Source organism: Saccopteryx leptura, chromosome 2 (assembly GCF_036850995.1).
Source record: "Saccopteryx leptura isolate mSacLep1 chromosome 2, mSacLep1_pri_phased_curated, whole genome shotgun sequence".
NCBI classification, from domain to species: Eukaryota; Metazoa; Chordata; class Mammalia; order Chiroptera; family Emballonuridae; genus Saccopteryx; species Saccopteryx leptura.
Genome location: NC_089504.1, coordinates 369,388,634 through 369,408,156, shown reverse-complemented (window position 1 = coordinate 369,408,156; position 19,523 = coordinate 369,388,634). Strand labels below are relative to the sequence as shown.

General features: G+C 46.9%; 1 protein-coding gene across 2 annotated transcripts in view; it reads left to right on the top strand.

Annotated features, from left to right (window-relative positions):
* The window catches only part of KIRREL3 (kirre like nephrin family adhesion molecule 3), a 546,205-nt gene that overhangs the window by 322,593 nt on the left and 204,089 nt on the right, over positions 1-19,523 (top strand). The gene's annotated exons all lie outside the window — the stretch shown is intronic.

Here is a 19,523-nt window from a genome sequence, read left to right as displayed (position 1 = left end):
AGAGGCCCGTTTTACTGTCATTTGTACAGTGGCCCTAGTGACTTTCCATCACAGTCAAAAGAGGAAATTCCTGCGGAAACAAACAGAAAAAACCAACATGCCACAGAAGCAGCACCGAAGAGCCAACCAGAGGAGCGATGGAAATTTCTTCACTTACCTCCATCCACACTGCAAACCTTTTTGCTGGGATTGAAATGGAATGTCCTATCAAATGAATAAAATGTCAAGACATCCTTGAACCCCTTTTTCTTCAGGGCACTGTCACTCTTGGTGCAAACAACCTCACCCATGGGGGAAAAGGGGGGCTGAAGTTTTCATTAACCCTCTGGTAACCAAGCGCTCATAAGAAAGCATTCTTTGCTGCCCACTCGGGGCTCAGGGTTTAAAATAGAGTTGAACATTATTAAAAGCCCAGGTGAACCACCCAGGGGGGAGGGGGTTAAATTTTTAAAAAATGAATGGCTGGCCAACAGCTCTTTATAGATTTGAGATGGCAAATGGCACATTATAGGCAGACTCTCGGCCATAATGAAAATGGAGAAGGGTCCCTTCTGTCACCCTGGAGTGTTTGGAAGAAACTAATGAGGAGGCCAGGAGGAAAAGCGACCACACTCAGCTCCAGCGCCAGGGCTCGCCTTCTCCCAGAGCCCCCGAGCTGAGACAGCTGGCCAGACTGTGAGAAAGGAGCACAGTCCAGAGAGAGAAGAGCTCGGCCTCTTCCTACAGCCAGGGCTTCTGCCGTAAACCCCTCGTGAGGTGCTGAGGCCGTTCAGAGACAAGATTCCCAATAACCGTGCTCACCACAGAGTGTGACCAAGCCCACACACCTGGAGACTTTTCTCCAGGTGTGTGGGCTTAAAGTCTCCAGGTGTGTGGGCTTGGTCACACTCTGTGGTGAGCACGGTTATTGGGAATCTTGTCTAAGCTCTGGGTTTCTCTCCAGGGCCCAGGGTTTCTCTCTGTTGTGTCCTAAGATCAGGAGACACCAGCCTCCCCAGACCAGCCAGATCCAGGACCCGAGGCCCCTTGGGCAGTGTTCACGGAGTCACTATACTCCTGCCAAAGGGAAAGTGTTTCCCTAAATATTGTTGGAGCCGTTTGTTCTCTAAAGCAGTGCCATACCACACACACACACACACACACACAAACACTCACACACACTTCTCAAAAATGTTAGCTCTGAATCCAGGCAGCATAACCTTTCAACTGGGTCAACTTGAGATTCTGTCTGGGGGGCAAAGGCATGGACTCTATTGTTCATTGAGTTCACCATGAAGAAGTCATTGTCACCATGGCCTTCTAGGGAAAACAAGTTATGAGGAGCTGCACCTGTCTCTCCCTAATCATCCTTCCAGCTCACCTTGGGGGGCAAAGGTATGCACCTGTCTCTCCCCAGTCCTGCCTCCACCTTGCTGCAGGGGTCAAAAGTTTCTCCTTAAATGCCCACCATTCCTAAGGCAGCCCTCTGCAGAGCCCCACTAAACGCTGAAGCCTCACCTGAGTGCAAACCCCCACTCGCTCTTAAACCACATTGTTGCTCCAGCAGCCACTTCAAGGCAGGCAGTTTGATGTGAAATATTTGTCAAGCGGCCTCCCATCCAACCTGTGCATACAGTACTTCTGAGAGATATTTGCAGCTGGGAACTGTCTAGAATTCAAAGGAATGAAAAGGGACTTTTGCTATGATTGAATTCATTAGAGGGACATTTTCTGACTGTTTTTTTTCCCTTTAACTCTCAACTTCCAAAGTTATTTTATTGAGATTCTTTGTCCAACATGATGGAGTGATCTGGAGCTTTTTCTTCCCCTTTGTCTTTTAACCTGAAGTGATATTTTTCTCTGAAATAAATTGGACAAACAATGCACAACTATTGACAAGAGAAACTGCCTTGTTCAGCACGTTTACCAGTCACTCCAGCAGTTCCTAGGATCTACATCAGGATCTGAATCTTTCAGGACTGGGGGGACCCTGAACCCAGGGGCAGTCAGGACCACCCCCTCCCTGGGAATCTTTCAACCCATTCCAAACCCCAAGTGTATACCCCACATGGGTATCGCCCATGAATGAGCCCCATGCCTGGCGCCTCAAGGACATGGTCTCTGCTTTATTCTTCTGAGGAAAGACCTCACAGTCAACACAAATAAAAACGGGAAAAGCCAAACCCTCACCAGAGAGAAAGAGAGCCGTGTTCAACCCCATGTGTTAATGTCACACAGCGAGAAAATCAGCCGAATGATAAAGAGACTGATAACCATGCAGCACAAATCACTGAGATTGTTTTCCTGTGCCACAGAACTAAGAAAATGTTTCTTCATCATTTCTAAGTGAAGGAAATGGGTTATTTTTCAATAAGCTTTGCTGTAACTTTCTTCTCATTAGATTTTTCTCACCATAAAGCCAAGGAGCTCTGAGGCCAGCTGGCCCACGGTTTCCTAGGGGCTGCTCTGCGGAATGGACTGCACACCCCCTCCCGCTCCCCTCCCCTGGCGCCCAGCACGTGTCCTTGCTGCCCTCAGCCCTGTACGAAGAGGAGCTGGTGTGCCCAGGAGCTGGGACCCCAGGCTGTCCATTAGAGGTACAGCGGGAAGGAGGATGGCATGGTAACTTGAAATAATTTGCCAGTGAGAATTGAATACCATGACTCCATGCTCTTCCTGGTTAACCAACATCCTACCTTACTTATTTATTGCTGATTATTTTTCCTCAACTTCTATAAAATAGAAGACAAATGGTGTGAACTCAGGATGCAAATCAGACTCTCTTGAATAGCCCTTTCAAAATAAAAATGGCCAAATTATCCCAAACCAGGAACTCTGATTAAGTGATAACAAGAAAAATAGTAGTTTATATTTACACAGCATAAGTTTCAACTATTCTAAACCCTTTCTATAAACCACTTCATGTAATTTATATGATAGCCCTACATGATAAGTTCTATTGTTATCTCCATTTATAAACAAAGAAATGGACACACACAGAGTTTAAGAAACCTTCCCAGGGTCACTCAACTGACACGTGATGGAAGCGGCCCAAACCCATGTAGCATGTCTCTACACTCCATGCTCCTCACCACCAAGGCTGGCTGGTGCTTCTATTAACAGATCTCCTGAAATGCATTCCTGACTAAGAACCACTGCACTAAAACTTATTTTAAGTATTCTCACAGTAGAGTGTTTCCCTCGGAGCTGGCAAACTCAGGTGGCAAGCCACATGTGTGGAGCAAATAGAATGCATTGTGCCACACTCACAAACACCAGTTGCACCCCCTGCACACACACACCCCACAAACACCGGCTGCAGACTGTTTTAGCTCGGCTTGGATTTGCTTGTGATGCACGTTGTCCATTTGTCTGTAAGTGATGAAGTTCACCCCAGAGAAGTGGAGGGAAATTTGCAGCAATTTGACAGAATTTTACATGACACTACTGTGACTTACCCTGTACTTGCCATAGGATAGAAGCTGAATAAAATATGGAATCTTCTCACAGTGTGAAGGAACAGAGACACACACCCAAACAATCACAATGCTGGAAATAACACTGAGGCTGTGGGAGCCTGGAGCAAGACCACAGTTCTTCTGCCTGGAGGGGGCGCAGGGCGGAGGCTGAAAGCTGGACAATGAGGGGCGAGCGCGCTGGCCTGCGGGTGAGCAGGAGGGGCACGGCTGTCAGAGCCCGGAGTGCTGCGGACTAGGAAGCCAGTTCATGTGGTGGCAGCTAGGGATGAAAGGGACACAGTTCAGCAAGGTGTCATTGAAGCAGCCTTTGGGGCTTCAGTCCCCAACGTGTCCCACAACCCAGGGAACAACAGTGGGCATCTCCAAGAGATGACTGGCCTTGAGGGTGTCCAAAGGGCCCAGCAGGGCTAGCAGGAATGCAGCTGCTAGGTGTAGCTCTGCCACAGAAATGACTCCAGAGGCTGAGGCCTGACAGCTGTCATCCCTTTCAGCAGCCCCAGCCCCACGAGAGACTGAGAAGGAGGGCTTTCCTTCCCTCTCGTTTAGAGTCACAGTGAGAGGGTGGAGAGGCTTCTCTCAACGCTGCAAAAGCGAGCCTGCAGCATGAGATTGCACCGTCCTGCACTCCCCACCCCTGCGTGCCTCCTCTTTTATTCATTTCCTGTCTGTACATCGGACCACGGTGGGTTCTGTGTGATTCTGTCTGTACTTTGCCTGCTACACAGAACAGGTGCTGAGCTTGATGAAATGATGATGGTAAAACATGCAAATGGCCCCAGCAAAAGCAGGCAGCCTCCCTCGGCTCCTCAGATGGGTCACAGAGGGTGGAAGGTGAGTTCCAGGCATTCCCACTTGGCTTGCCCCAAACAGCTCCCATATTAATGAAAATTTTAATGAACTAAGATTTGATTAGGTTGCCATGCAGAATTCTCACACTTGGCAGAATCTGTTTAACTTCCCTGGTGCCAGGGGGACACAGGCCCAAATGCACAGCATATTCCCTCCAATCTCCAGGCCAGTGACCCTCTCGTTTTTTCCCCGGAGTGGTATAAGGTCGCACTACCTCACCCATGCTTATAATCAGAGCAGGCTCAGAGGTTGCAAGGTACCAGGGAGCTCCAAAGGGAGCGTCCAAGCTTTCTCGCTTCTTTTAGGGGCTCAGATGGAATTGGAGCAAGAGTTCAGAGGTAGAAATCTAAGGGGCAGGTGCTGCGCCCCTTCCTGCGGGACAGACTGGCAGGTCACTTCCTGCTTCCTTAGGAACCAGCTTCCCGCTTCCCGAGAAACATGAACACATTCATTCCCATGAGATGTGCTAATTATGACAAGCAGCTCAGTCTATCCCTGTGTAGTGAGAACCAGGGGTTGTAGGAGAGAAGCCGTCCATGAGTCTATCTCGTTAAAGGCACACGTGACGTAAAACCTCCCCCGCGCCGCGCCCCCCACAGTGCGTCACTCTACCCTGGGCCCACATCCACCCCTCCCGCTGCGCCCCTCTGGGCCGCGCCAGAACAGGCTGACACGTGCTATTCACAGCATCTTGCCGAGGAGCCACCCGTGAATCCCTGGCTCCTATTCTGAATAGAAACAAATGAGTAAGAAGAATATGGAACAAAGAAAGAAAACCATGACTTTGGAAGTAGAACACCACCCTCTGGACAGCATAAAGACCTCACTGCTGAGAATGCAGGCGATGCACCGGCCTCTTCTTACCTCCCTGCCCAGCAGAAGGCCCTTCCTTGTGAAGTCGCATGCTCTGCTCTGCCACCCAAGGTCATTTACAATTGTTAGTGATGGGCTTTTGGTCAGAGTGGTGCAATTTTCCCTTTGGTTAGTCCTTGATGCTACTGTCCAGCAGCGTCCTGACTCCTCTGAAGGACAACGGAGACTCTAAACCTTCCTAGGTGATAATACCTTGTGGAGGGGGCGGGTGGAGGTGGAAGAGTGAGCACAGCCTTTCCCTTTGAGACTTGGTTGCAAAAACACCATTCAGGGAAAATCAATCTTACTTCTCGCCTCTCCTTCTCGACAGGCTTTTGACTCTGTCTTTGTTTCTCACTCTCCCTCTTTCCCTCCAGCCCACACCTCTCCCTCCCCGCTCCAGCCCTGCTGCCATTCATCTCCCCGCATCCTGTGAAGATGAGGAGCGCTGTCTCAGAGGCCGGGCGGGTCCTCGGCTCTGTTTGCTCCTATCACCGCGGAGGTGTTTGCTCACGCCCTCTCTCAACCTTGGTTGCACATAGACTCTCCTAGGGACTTTAAAAACTTCCTGATATTGGGGGCCCAGCTCAGACCAATGGTGACCGTGGTGTCGTGTCTCTTCTGCTCCCCAGGTGATCCTCATGTGCGGCCAGCGGTGAAAACCACTGTGTCTAGGCCCATGCTGGACAGCAGCCCCAGGAGCCTGTCTGTGTAATCCTCACACCTCACCTCCTCTGGTTCCGACAGGGAGCGGGACTATTACCCAACAGGGAACCTGGCCGTCGGGTCTGCCTAGGGCCAGCGGGTAATGCGTGGGTTCTTGATATCGTGCAGGAAATATTTCACAACACAAGTACAGGTGATCTTGAGAGTAAGTTTCTGAAAGCTGAATACAGTGAAACAGGGAAGGGCCTAGAACAGAGGAAGCAACAGGAGGAAGTGTAGGCGGGGCTGCCTTGGCTCTCCAGAAACCTTATGGGAAAGGAAGGAGCAGAGAGAGGGAGTATTGGAGACAGGTTCAGGGGGTTCGCCCGGGAGGAGCTGCCACTGCCCATAGCTCCCCTGGTTGCAAGTCTCTGAGGACGCTCAGAGTTTAGGAGGTACACACCTGTGGGGGGGGGGGGGGACAAGGGGAAGGGGGAAGGAAAAGGTGCCGCGTCCTAACATCTTTATTTTTTTAATTGATTAAATTTTTAGGGGGGGACATTCATTTGTTTTTCCACTTAGCTGTGCATTCTTTGGTTTCTTCCCATATGTGCCCTGACTGGGGAGAGAACCCTCAACCTTGGAGCTTCAGAACAATACTCTTACCAACTGAACAAACCAAGCCCCCTCTAACCGTCTTTTAAAGGTGGAGAGCTTAGAGGAGGTCCCAGGGGAAGATCTCAATAGAGTACTTCTCAGCTTTCTAGGTGTATCCTTTTACGGGAGGTCATTAGTCAATGCAGCTAGTCCTGAGGTTTTGCTGCTTTCTGGGCCTGGAGCTGAAACACACTGAGGCCCAGCTGTTATCCCTAGTGGTTAATGCTTAAGCACCAATCTCCAGCCCCCTTGTTCCTTCTCCTGCAAAGGGTATCTAACCCGCATGACTAGCAATAGGTTAGGGGAGAAAAGGCTACCCTGGGGCGAGATCCTTGTTTTCCCCGTTTTGCCTGTTGCTGGGCACCTGGGGCTTTCTGCCCTGGTGGCCTTCTGTGCCTGGCCCTGTCCTTGCTCTGCTCACGGCTGTCTGGCTGTCATAGCACCAGGAGGTGACCTGGAAGAACTAGTCAGCAGAGTCTCTGGCTGACAGAGGGCCCACTGCAAGGACCCGCAGGTACACATTAACCCAGACATGGGCTTTCTGACCCTCCTGAGAAATGTCCCTCCCCCTTCTACCACCTTTCAGCCAGGTGATTCATTTCTCACTATCATCTGGGACAGAACACAGAATTGTAGAAGTTGTCGGCATGTTCTTCTTGCAAAAAGCAGCCTGTGAGCCTGTCTGACAATAGTATCTGTTCTCTTTGTGATAAACAGCATACAGCCAAACAATACTTATCAGGAGCCCACACGAGGCATGACCCACTGCTAGTCCCTATTCATTCTCAGAGACAGCGTCTGCACCATTTGGGAGCTTATGTCATAGAAAAATTTCACCATCCAAACATAGTTACCCAGAAGGCAGATACAACTTTGGGCTGTCTTCCTTATTCTTTCTTTTTTTCTTGGTATGTTTTGGTTTTGAAATCTATTTGGGGTGGTATTTCACAAGATGTTAGATGACAGAGCGGCTGTGACACCCACACGTCCATGTGGGCTCCAGCGTCTCGGTTTCTATAGAGGCTGTTTCTCCCTAGCCTTCTGTCAGGTTTCAGACGACCGCCCCACTGGCCTCTGTCACAACCTTTCTATGTGAGAGTCAAAGCAAAAGAGGTTGTTTGGCAAACCTCTATCTTCTGTAGCTTCCTGGATGGTGTCAATGTACAACCCAGAGAAGGTCCTAATGCGTCTTTGATTGGTTCTTGCAATGGCTTCATCCTTTACTAACCAAGCCTCATCTCTCCCAGAGCCAGTACATCTTCTAGCTGTGGGACAGTTTTACGCTTACCGCCTTGGCAATCAATGTGACATGCCGAACAAGATTGCTTTCTCTGGCCCGGGAATGGTCAAGCTATTTTAAAAGTTTGCTCCTCCTCCAAATTCACATTTCCAGTCATTTCCTTGGATCTCTCTTGGGGAGTTCCTATCATCCAGGTACTGGGTTCCATTCTTGGAAATAGTCCAAGACATACAGTCAGTTCTCAATAAGCTGTACTTGTGGAGGTGAGCAGTGGTGCAGATAATCCAAAATAGCACACTATCTGAAAATCACTTTCCGTGGCTTTGGAACAAATGCAGTAACGCAGTGCATACAAGAACGTGTGCATGCGTGTGTGCCAGCAGCATCACGCTGTCCATGGCTGTCTGGGCTGTATGTGCATCTGAGTTGGTGTTCTCTGAGGTACCATCTTTGGGAAGACGGAGTAAGCATCCCAACTGCCTCCTGAGGAACAGAGGGAAGCCAGCATACAGTTAAAATGCTCTCTAGAGTATATGCAGAGGCAATGGAAGAGGGCCATGGACCTCTGTTTCAGGACTTTTATGGACCCTGTAGGGCCTGTCCCTTCCCACCAAGGGCTCCACTTTGCCCCGATGCCCATGATCTATCCCAGATTTTGGCAGGATTATAGGCAGATACCCCAAGGCACTCTCTCTGCAGTTGTCCCTTCTTGGAGGGCACCCCAAATATTTAGTGCCCCCTGAAAAATCAGAGTGCCAGTTGGGATATGAAGCTGATCGGTTGTGCCCGCAGAGTAAGCACCCCACAGCCTCCAGCCTTTCTTGGAAGTTCATTTCAAGTTCTTGAGGGAAAGGAACCTGCTTGGTTCCTCGCAAATCTTACTGAACATAAGAATCACCCAGGGAGCTCATTTTAATTGCAAATGCCTGGGGCCCACTCACAGAAATTCTGGTTCAGATGTCTAGGGGTGGCTTCTTTAATTTGCATTGCTGTCTAGCGCACCACCCTTTGGGAGACATCTGTTGAGCACCTGTGCTTGGAGAATATTTTGACTCTGCTTCTCATCTCATTTGGGGGAGTCGCTTGAGTGAATATGAACATTGGTGTTTCAAGGCCTATTCCCCTACAAACCACTAATTATAGTATAAGTTTGACTTGTGCTGGGCCAGCAGGACCACAATGAGACCAGATGGGTGGGGCAAAGTGTTCACATACTTGAGCCAGTGTACCTGCTTCCCAGTCTGACCATAGCCAGAAATGTGTGGCCAACCCAAAAGTCACAGATGGTACAGTAATTAGAGCTACTACTGTTTATTGAGCACCTACTAGGTGGCCAGCATTATTGTAAGTGTTCGGCATGAATTTTCTCACAGAATTCTCTTAATCCTCTGAGGTGTTATTCTCAATTTGGGAGGTCCAACAGAGAAGCTAGCTCAGTCTTTGTAGAGCTAATTTTAAAATAAGAGAAAAATAAATAAACAAACCCAGCATGTCTGAGATTCTTGAAGGAAAGATATCTTGTAAGCCACCTAATTAACATTCATGTCTACATCCTTGCGGGCAAGAGGAAAAAAGTATGATTTTCTGTAGTTTACTAAGGTTTGTTCAGACTAGAACAATTAGCTAGCTAATTGGCCAGTAGAAATGGTTTTCTGTGATCTTGATGGATAGATACACTTTGGTCTATTCTCCTTGTGAGATGTAAGAGTTAGAGGTCAATCCAAAAGTTGTGACCAACTGCCTAAAAAAGGAGTTGTCACTCTGGACAATTTCCCACGCCCCAAATCTCAGAGTGGACAAAGTAAGAAGTCCAGTTGTTTATGCGATCACTGACTTTCTAAAATAAGCAGTAGGATTTGCGGACACTTTAAAGGACCCTGTTCACAGTAGATCATCCAAATGAGGTAAATTCTGAGGGTCTGGTGGAGGAGCAGGAGGTGGGATAAAGCCTCGAGGCAACAAAACAAGAAAACTTCTGACAGGGAAGCCCCAGAGAAGAAGAAAAGGTCTTAACGAGATGCAAATCCCATTCAGAAAAGCTCTCCAAGTCAGTAATTAAAGTATATCCAGGACCGCAGGGCTGGCAAGCTATAAAAGATCAATAGGTTAAATACTTTATGTTGTTTAATCAGATACTTAGCACAAATCAAATATTACCTTATTGAAGTTATTAGGCTAAATGGGGGCACCATGGTGGTGAACATTCATTACCGAGACACCAGTGGATCATGGAAACTGCGAGGTTCACCCGCGAGTCACCTCCAGCCCTGAGATGAGGGATAAGGAGGAGGGAAAGCACGTGCAGGACCACAGTGGCCCCTGTGCCCATCTGTGCTTTTCCTTTAGGAGTAACTTGGGCAGTTGAGGCTCTGCATTTCCTTAGAAAATCAAATGTACCAAGTCCAGAAATGTATAAAATAACAATGTCCTTGAAGCTGGGTACACCTATTGATGTGCACAGTGAGGCAGGCATCCTTATTATTCAGGACCATCAAAAGTTCCCTCATTGTTGTAAGACACTGCCTTCTTATTTTGTGCATTACCATACCATATGTGGCAGCATTAGAGTATTAAAGCTACGAGTCTTGGCCTTGGCCAGTGGCTCAGTGGACAGTGCATCGGCCAGGCTTATGGATGTCCCAGGTTCGATTCCCAGTCAGGCCACACAGGAGAAGGAACATCTGCTTCTCCCCTCCTCCCCCTTCTCTCCATCTTCCCCTCTCACAGCCAGTAGCTTGATTGGTTTGAGCGTGGCCCCAAGTGCTAAGGATAGCACAGTTGCTCTGAGTGCATCAGCCTCAGGCATTAAAAATAGCTCAGTATTTGGGCATCAGCCCTAGATGGGGTTGCTGGGTGGATCCTAGTCGGGGGTGCATGCGGGAGTCTGTCTTTCTATTTCCCCTCCTCTCACCAAAAAAAAAAAAAAAAAAAGCTGCGAGTCTTAAAAATACTTCTTCCCTGAGAAGGACTCCCTGCTAGAACCCTCCAGGAATGGAAGAGCTGTGACTGAGCCACCAAGGGACTGGTGATCCTCCAGGTTGGCAATGCCCATATTGTCTGTTAAACTCATGGGCATCCAGGTGAGGGCTTTGTGGACTGATCACTAATTGTCCTCTGCTGGCTTTGCTGGCCTTCATCTGGTCAGATTATTTCCTTGTCTTTTCCAGCAGATAGATGCAAGGCTCAATTTGAATTTTGCACAGAACTAAGAGAAAGCAAAGGGACAGAAGCAGTGGTGGGATTCAGCCGGTGGGATTCAGCCGGTTCACTCTGGTTTGGCAGAACCGATCCCTAATTTTTTATTGAGTTGGCAAACCGGTTGTTAAAACAGCACTTGTAATCAGGGTTCTCTCTAAGATGGGTGCCTGGGCAGCCACCCAATGTGGAAATCACAAATTTACATTCCTTACTCCTTTTTAACATTCATCTGTGCAACAGAGTGTTCTAAGCGCCCATAGGAATGTTCATTCCGTCCATAGGTGAAAAAAATTGCAAGTGAGGATGCCAATCACAAAGCAATATAGAAATATTTTAAATAACAGTTTTATTGGGTTTTATCAGGTATTATTTCACATTTTTATTAATATTTTAAAACTCTTATAATCTAGTTTTGTATACCTTTTTCATTGTTCTTATTTAAGTATTAAATGCATGAAATAATAAACTACCTTTTGGTTATCATTTTTTTATATTTAAAATGGTCATTAGGGCAAAGAACCGGTTGTTAAATTATTTGAATTCCACCACTGGACAGAAGAGATAGCATTAGAAGGCATTCCCATCAGCAAACACATCCCAGGTCTCTGCATCTACACAACCAGAGTGCACAGCTACACACACACACACACACACACACACACACACACACACCCCGTCCACAGGAACCAACTGATTCCCACTGGGGGTGGGGTAGGAGGGGAGGAGACTGTGTCTGTATCCTTGTCTCCACCCCTTACTCCACCTCATGCCAACCCATCTACAGGACCTGCATTTCTACAATTCCCAGCCCCACTCTGAGTGAGAAAAGGAAAAAAAGACTCTGCCTTTTTCTTCCAAAAAACACATCCTGGATGTCACTTCCACCAGCTCTCACCTGTCTGTCCTGTGTCCTGCTGCCCCCCTGCAGGTTTCTCCTGGTCCATTTTGCTCTGGGTTGGTTTGCTTGGTTCACTAGAACATGGTACTGAGCTGGAGGTTAGACTGGACTCTCTTCTTTTGGAAACAATCTACTGTTTCTCTAATTCTCTAAGCTCAGCAGTTTTCCAGATGGACACCTCAGAGACTTTTGGTTCCAAAAATGGCCAAGCTGCCTCTACAGACAATGAACAGAGAGACTGAGCAGGCAGGGAACAGGACCCAACCCCTGCCTGCCACCCACTGACACCAATTTTATATGTGGAGACTCCATGAGAAAATTCATCTGAAAAAACTACAGCTTAAGATAAAAATGTTGGAAGCCATTATTCAAAGCCTTCTCGAGACTTCAATGATAGTATCTTGTATTCTATTTCCTTCCCAAAATGTAACAAAACAGTCATAAGACTAACTTACAACAGTTGAAGGTTTATTTCAAGAGAGGGTTTTGGATAGATTCTCTTATTTCAAGCTTTTTTGCAAATGAAAATACTCATTTTACAAATGAAGAAGCATAGAGACTATGGTAAGACGCCAGCCCAAGATCTCACAGGTACCCATGGCAGAAGCAAGAGGCGTCTTGCTGACTTCCGAGTCCAAGCTCAGTAGCCTGCCCTCACCTGGCTCACCTGCACACGGGGCTCCTGCGAGCTCCTGCTGTGTTTCCGTTCCAGGCGCAGCTCCCCCAGATCTTCCACAGCCTCAGAGCTCAGTGAACTAGCAGGACTTCCCGAGCTCAGCCTCTCGTTCCCACCCACTTCTGGAGGATTCTAATGAGCTCCCACCACCTGCTCTCACCCATTCTTCGGCCCCACCCACCTTTTACAGTCTCAGTGTTTTACTAGAAAGAAACTTTAGTCAGCAAGTTCCTTTGGTCCTCACAAATCCAACAAGAACTGACCATGTCTGCTGTCACTGCTGCCACTGTTCCAGTCCCCACCCCCATTTGAATAGATTGGACAGGATTTCCATGTTCTTGCCACGTAGAGACTTGAGCCGAGGCCACCAGGACTTGCCCCAATCCTGCAGCCCCTGACACCATGGGGACCGGCATCACACAGCTGTCCAGGGAGAGCAGCACCCCGCACCAGAGAGGCCCACTGCCTTATCAGAGGGGCTCTGTCTCTGGAGTGATCAGGGAGCCCCCACCCCTGCAGGAAGTGAAACAGCTGGGTAGAAGGAGGGAGAGCTCCTGAGTTGACAGTGAAGTGATTTTACCCTTCCAAAGTCAGCTGTTGGCGGGGGAAGTAAGAGAGTGGAGGAGAGGAGAGGCTGGCGTGAACACTTCGGCAAGTCGGAGTTTTCAGGGAAACAAGGAAGCCATTTGTCAGAGCAGAGCGCTGTGTAAAGCCGCCGAGAATTCTGGCAGTTAGCACCTTGGCAAGCCCTGCCTCTGCCAGCCGTGACCTAATTCTCAGAGATATGCTCGTGTTGTTTCTCAGATAAAATCAAGCAGCAGCAAAGCACTCCTGGAGGAGGCTCTGACATCAGGAAAAGCTCTCCTGACTCAAGTGACAAATCCCACTTCTGACTCCCGGTTCCCATAACCCAACCCTATGCCCTTCCATCCTGCTTTCACAAATCTTTGGCACAGCTGCCAAATCGCAAGCCGACCACACGGACAGGTGTGCTTCCCCGCCACCTGTCCACTGTGGGCGAGACCAGTTTCAGACTGTCTTTGCCAGGGTGGGTGAACCAGAGGGTTTCTCAGTGTCTTCTTCCAGACTAATGAAAATAGGGCAGTTTGAACTGCCTCCTCAAGGCCAGGAAAGACAAAGGAGTCGCCTCTGGTGAGTGAATGATCCTCTGCAGACTCCTGGCCTATAGGTTATTAATATTCAGAGAAAGAGGGCAGAAGCTTTAAAAAAGCAAATCCTTAACACACTCAAGGTTTAAGACAAAATAAAAAAGCACAGGAGCGGTATGGGAGGAGACAAAAGGGAGATTAGAGGTACAAGACTCCACAGCAGTTCAGAGAGGCCATGAGTCTTGGAGCTGATCTTCCACCATGTTGGGCTGTGTGCCGCCCAGTTGGAGAGGTCTGGAAGGGTGCAGTCCAAGCTAAATCCCCCTCCAGACAGATGCACAAGGGGGTCTCAGGGCCATCATGTTCTTATCTGAAACCAGGGAGCTGCCTAGATTACACGGCTCGTCCTCATCTTGAAAGTCACCCGCAGGAAGCGCCTTTTTGGAGGTCTTCCCAGAAAGGACAAGCTGATCTCCATCTTCAGTGTTTCAGAGACAGATGCATGGAGGGAGGGAAAAGGACAAATTATTTACTTGAAATTGCTTTCAGTTCAGGTATTCTGGACCCATCTTCTTGGGTTTGAGCCATTGATCTATCTCTGAAATGGTAAGAGTTCTGGATGCAAAGAAGAAACTCATCATTTAATAGCTTTTAGCAATAAAAGCAGTACTCCCAGTAGAGAAGCCCCCCCCCCCCCAGATATCCAAACCCTCATTCATCTACCTAATGAAACTGAATACAGAGATCCAAAAACAGCCAAAGAGATCCTCAAAGTAGAAATGAATGGGTCTGGGCTCCCATGGGAACCAGAGGCCCATGGTGAAAAAATTCAAGGACATTAAACTCTAGAATTGAGGGATGTAACTTCACTGTGACTGAGGCTTTGGCCTGGTATGCGGGAGAATTATAAAGACATGGAAGACTCCACCTTTGCCCTTGGTGGGTCCCCTGTAGGAAAAAGTCATGGGATCGCCCCCTGGATGTGCACACAGGCATTTACGAAGTATTTTTTTCAATTCCCCTTTCTGGCTACAATGGAACAAAGATGTCATTTTCTATTTGACAACATAAGAGTCAATAGAAACTTCTAGGGCCTCCTTGCCCCTTACTACTTTTCATCCCCAGGTCACTGCCCCCTGGACCACGCCCCCCTTAAAATCAGGCCTTGGTTGAACCACATCTCTCCCAGCTTCTCCCACAAGTCAGTGGGCTCTGCTCATTGCCCTGGCCAGCAACACGTCACCTGCATGCTGCCAAGCCAGAGCCGGGCCCGAGTGTCCAGGTGATCTTGAAAAGAACTCCATGTGTGACACGTGAGAATCATGTTTATGAAATGCTCTCCTCCGGGGCTGCTTCCCTCGTGCACTGTCTGGGGTTTGTGCTGCACTCGCATCTTTCAGTGCAGTTCCCTGTCCATTTACATTGCATTTCATAACAGCTCTGTGAGGGGTCACCACCTTCATCTTACAGCAAAGAAAACAAGGCCCAGGAGAGTAATCCCTCCAAGGTCAAATGCCTAGTTACTGACTGAAACCCGGAGCTCGGCCTCCTGACTGTGTCCAGCTGGTGCCCCTTCTGCCTTCCTGTCACTGCTCATCTTTCGGCAAGCAATTCACATCCCACTTTTTCCAAGAAGCCTTCCCAGACCACACCAGACCCTAGTGCTGTCTCCTCTGTTTGACTGTAGAAAGCACATTGTCTGCATCTCTCAGCTGCCTGGTTATTCAATCACTCTCTTGTTTACTTAATTCTTCAGGTGTGTACACATATTCTTCCCAAGAAAATTATAAACAATGTGTCTGGCATAGCTTTATTATTCCTGCTCCCTTCTCCCCTACCCCCAACAAAACCCAATTAAGAGTGTAGGAGACATTTAACAAATACCGCTGCTGAATGCATGAATGAATGACTTTTTTTTAATCAAATATAAATTAAGCTGGTGTCACATTCAAAGCAGAACTTCTTTTTTGTGTTAATCCCTGTGGAGCTCTTTCTAATGGCAGTAGGGGACCATGAGGTAGCTGGCACTTTTATTTCTGTTCCACTGAAGAGGACTTCAGGGAGGAAAATCTAAAGGCTTCTAACCTTGTTGATTGCCCTTGGAGAGAAAATTTGAGGTAAAATTTTCAAAAAAGAGTAAGTCTTCAAAGTTCCCCATTTGGGGTAGTAATAATAGAGTAATGATGGGGTTATAATGACAACACTGATGTTTGGGAGACAGTGGGGAATAAGGAGACCATGTTGCCTTGTGACTACATACAGGAATTTAGAATCAGACATCCCCATGGTCCCAACCAAGCTACTTACTGATTTATGGATGACTTTGGGCAAGGGACTATGGACATGACCTCTTGTCCATAGTCCCTTGATCTGTGACATGGAGGTAGTAATAGTATCTACACCATAGTACTGTTATGAGCACTATGAAATAATATAATGGATGTAAAGTGCCTAGCACTGTGCCTGACATTTAAAAAGTCCCCAAGGTATGACAGCTATTGTTACTACTACCATAGTCTCCCTAGGGAGCTCGATCTAGGTAGGCTTGCCTTGGTTCTTCCTGATGTCCTAAGGAAGAAATATAATATACTGTCCACCAACCCACAGAGACTCCAGCCCAGACTCATTGACCAAAGGGTGCCAATTCCCCATACAAAACAAAAAGGGGCCACAGATACCAGAGATACTAGAGTCCCAATCCAAAGTAGCTCATCCTTCCATTCAGAGGGGCCGAAATTCCCGCTTGCTAGTGACGCCCAGAAGCTTGGGTTCTCCTTTATGAAGTTCTGCAGCCAGAGCAGAGATCACTCACGCCTGCCTGCTCCTGGCCCAGCGGTAACAAGAACTCACCGTCTCCCTTCTTCTTCTCTGGTTGGGACCAGGTCAAACTCCTCTATTTGCCAGCAGGCACAATGACTGCCTCCACCCTCTTTTAAATATCTGAATTCAGAGACATTCATTGGGACTTACCACAACTTTATGGAGGTGTCGTGATCAGACCTATTATTACCACCTCAAATGAGAAAACTGAACATCTACTGCTCTATGAACCCTTCGTCACAATTAGTGCCACCTCTCCAGCTCTCCATTTATTGGGTTCTCTGGTGTAATCATTCCTTATATGTGTTTCCAGACCTTGTACATGTACAAATAATTTAAACTAATTAGCTTCTCATAAGAAAGGAATGAAAACAAATGGCACATGAATGAATTGTGGGGTTTCATATGGAATTAATATCTCCCTAATACCCACAAATTTGGTAAATTCATTATGCATCTATAATCAAACCTGATGAATCCCCTAGGTAATTCAGAAGTAATTATGCATGAACTGCTGCCACTTATTTTTAAATGCTATCAAAATAAGAGACTTGTCCTCCAGATCCAGTTAGGCTCCAGGATAACGAGCACTAGCCTGACGTGTCCTGTCAAAACCAGCAATAGGAATTAACCAACTTTGCACACCCCTGCCCCTGACATCCGGGAAAAGCAGCCTGAGACGTGGAGTTCACTGAGATTGGTTTGTGAGTGATTTGGGGAGGACAGACAGGGGTCCCCAGTGGGAACAGCTCCCAAGCCCCACTGAGGCACTGCTCATCGTTCATGGTCACTATTTCCCGAAAGCCTTTCTTGGTCGCGATGAGGGACCGAGTGGGAGGCCTGGTGCCCTTGCAGCATGGACAGCAGTTCTCTCCCAGAGCTCCATACCCACGGCTCAGTCAGGGCCTTGCTTTTAGCAGGCTCATTCAACCAGGCAACTGAAATTTTCTACCCTTTGAATTACATAGTTTTTTATGTCTAACTTTCTTAAAATATAGCTCATTATTGATTTTCACACATATCTCCCATTTGATTGTGTTTCTAAAGGACCATGACACTGCAGCACATATATATATAAGGAATATATATAAAAGGAATATTTACTAAATATCTGTGTGCTTGGCACTGATACTTCATATACATATATATAAAAGGAATATTTACTAAATATCTGTGTGCTTGGCACTGATACTTCAGTAAGTAAAACAAATATCTGAGCCCTCATAGAGTTGACATTCTAGTGGAGGAGACATAAAATAAACAATCATATGTAATATTCTCCCCCTAAGATGGGGAGAAGTACTCTAGAAAAAGATAAAGCAGGAAAAGGAATATGGAGGGATACAGTATAGGAATGGAATGCAAATTTTAAATAAGGTAGTCAGTCCATGAGAAGCTGACAACCTGAGCAATCTCTTGAGGAAGTGAAGGACTGAGCCACGTAGGTAACTAAGGACAGAGTATCTCAGGCAGTGAGAATGGCAAGTGCAAAGGCCCTGAGGCAGGAGCATCCCTGATGTGTTTGGGGAAGAGCAAAGAGGCCAAAGTGACTGGAGCTGAGAGTCAGCAAAAGGAAGAGTAGGGGATGGAGCTACAGAGGGAACAGGAGGCAGGACCATATAGGCTACTGTAAATCATGACAAGGGCTTTCCCTTTTCCTCTGAGATGGTCTTGGATGGAGAAATGACACCATCTGGCTTCAGTTTTTAAAAACATCACTCAGATTGCTCTGTTGAGTAAAGAGTACGGGGAGGCAAGGGCAGAAGCAGGGAGACCAGTTAAGAGGCTCTGGCAAGAATCTGGGTGCAGAATTGGCTGAACTTGGCTCAGGGTGTAGCATGGTGGACGGGAAGCAATCAGATTCTGAATTTACTTTGAAGAGAAAGCCACCAGGATTTGCTGACAGATTAGACTTCTTTATAAACTTTTCAGCTCCCAAAAGAGTACCTTATTCCTAGAAGGTGCCTGGTAAATGTTTGCTGAGTAAATGGAATAAATATATGCATAAATGAAGTATTCAAATAATTTGGACCTTAGTTAGGGGTTGGGTTGAGTTTGATTAGAGGGAAAAGTGCATACCTCATACAACTCAGTCCCTCTCCTGGGGTTGAGATTCCTTACCTAGCAAAAACTTATTAAATATTTGTTGAATAAGTGAATAAACAAATTAATTAAAATAGGTGTGCAAGACCTGGGACCTTGTTCTGACTTTCAACTGAAAGCCCAGGAGATAGGGTCTGGGGCTTTTCTCTCTATAGCAGAATTGCACAGATAAACATTATGAGATGGTGCCAAGGCTGATGTCCTCATTGATCCTGCCCAGAAAAAGTGCCTAAAATGATCATCTGGCCTCCTGTTTGTCATGGTGGGAAGACAAGAAATACTTTTTTAAGTGTTTAAATATCATTATCATTACAAAATTGCTGTAGGAATAAAAATTTAGTTTATGCTATTAAAGATTATGAAACTCTTCTGAATCTGATGCCAAAATTGAAATAATTGGCTCTTCAATGGTACAACATGGACTATAACTACAACAGCTTCTGGGGGAACGTGTTGTTTCAACATGAAGAATGGAACAGGAGCTTGGGTGGTAGATTGGTTTTGTTGGCAGAGTGTGGTTGTGTTGCAATTACAATTGACAGCAGAGATCATGATTAAAAATACTTGGAGCAAAAAAATTTAAAGTTACAGAAAAATAAATGAATTTTGCAATTAAACAAGAGTTTAAAAGTCCATTGGATTTTCCAAGGCATGCTAAATTTTGTTTTGGGGTCATGTGCAGATCAGACACCCTGATCCTCAGTGCAGGAAACATATTATACAGGAGCAAAATAGATAACGATAATAATAAATTGAGCTCCAGTCCAAGAACGGAGATGTGTTTTAAATGAAAATCATCACTCACAGATGCCCGAGGACAAACTCAAACCCATTCTGCGCTGACTCTAAGTGTGAGAGACACACGGGGCCAGCGCATCTCTAACCTGCAGATGCCAACGCCAACCTGTGGGGGGTGGGGCGGGGTAATTAGCTGCGGATTGTAAAGCATTATTGCTTTGCAGAGCATTATTATTTTAATAAAAAAAGGCTCATGAAAGCGTCTCTGGTGGGAACTCAT